This window comes from Amphimedon queenslandica, unplaced genomic scaffold (assembly GCF_000090795.2).
Source record: "Amphimedon queenslandica unplaced genomic scaffold, v1.1 AMPQUscaffold_12306, whole genome shotgun sequence".
NCBI lineage: Eukaryota > Metazoa > Porifera > Demospongiae > Haplosclerida > Niphatidae > Amphimedon > Amphimedon queenslandica.
In genome coordinates, this window is record NW_003547456.1 from 3,644 (window position 1) to 4,834 (window position 1,191).

The following is a 1,191-nucleotide window of genomic DNA, read 5'->3' on the forward strand; positions in this document are numbered from 1 at the left end:
TCCCATCATAAACATCTTCTAACAAATTTTCACTGACACTTCTTGACCTCCGATGTTCACATGCATTAAGTGCCCCCTTCTTTTCAAGAAGGCATTTAAGAGTTGATATATAATATGGGAGAATAGCAATAAACCTTAAATGGATAGTATTGTTTCTTGTCATTTTTAAGTGTTATTTCTGCTTAAAGATTTGCATTGCATGGCTTTTGATGATGTGCTTGCGAATGATTAGGGAAACGCACACTAAAACATTTACGGGGGACTCTTTTCCCTGCTACTACTTGAAAACAGTCATCAAACCAGTAAATATGATGACATGAAGGACAAACTACCAGCTTCTCAAAAGGATCAGAAGAAATTTGACACAGAGATTTCATTTCATGCAGTGATTTTGGAAAAACTTTCAGAAAAGGTCCAAAAGATGTGACTACTGTTCCCAAAAGCTTCAAAAAATAGTGAAGCTTGAGAAGTGAATTTTGACTGTTGTCAGAAATTTTGTAGAAAGAAGACCACTTTCCAATGAGTGATAGAAACAGGAGAATAATGCTTTTAAAAGTGCTTGTTGTGGGGCTACTTGGAGACATAATGGTTGGACTGTTGCTCATATATTCATCATTTGAGTAATGAAAATCTTCTTGAATATCTACATCATCAACTCCTTCCCAAATTTCTCCATCCACAATGCTAGTCTCATTATTTGTGACATCGAGTACATTGTCAGTTTCCATAGTGTCACAAAGATCAATGTCATCTATATACAATAAAAATAAGGCATTTTGCAATATAATTACAGCTACCTAATATTTTCAATGCTTCGTGGTTCTCTGCATTTGATGGTTCAATAATAACTGTAGTATCAGCTACATTGAGTAACAACACAATTAAACAATAAACAACAACACATGCAGTGTGTACCTTCAATATCTGAGTTCTCTGATTCTGACGATTGCAGTAGAGTAGTACTAGCAATATCTTTTGAAACCTGCCAGTTGTTTCTACTTTCATCAAAATACAAAAGATAATGCCGTTGATATGTAGCATTAGCTACCATTTCCTGGCAATGACAAAACTTCCGACAAGACTTCTTACTCCACAGTGACATATATCATTCTTCAAGACCTATATGAAAGCACATTGTTCATGCATTATATTATAGCCTTGGAGCATACATGCACAGTTGTTGCACTCAGT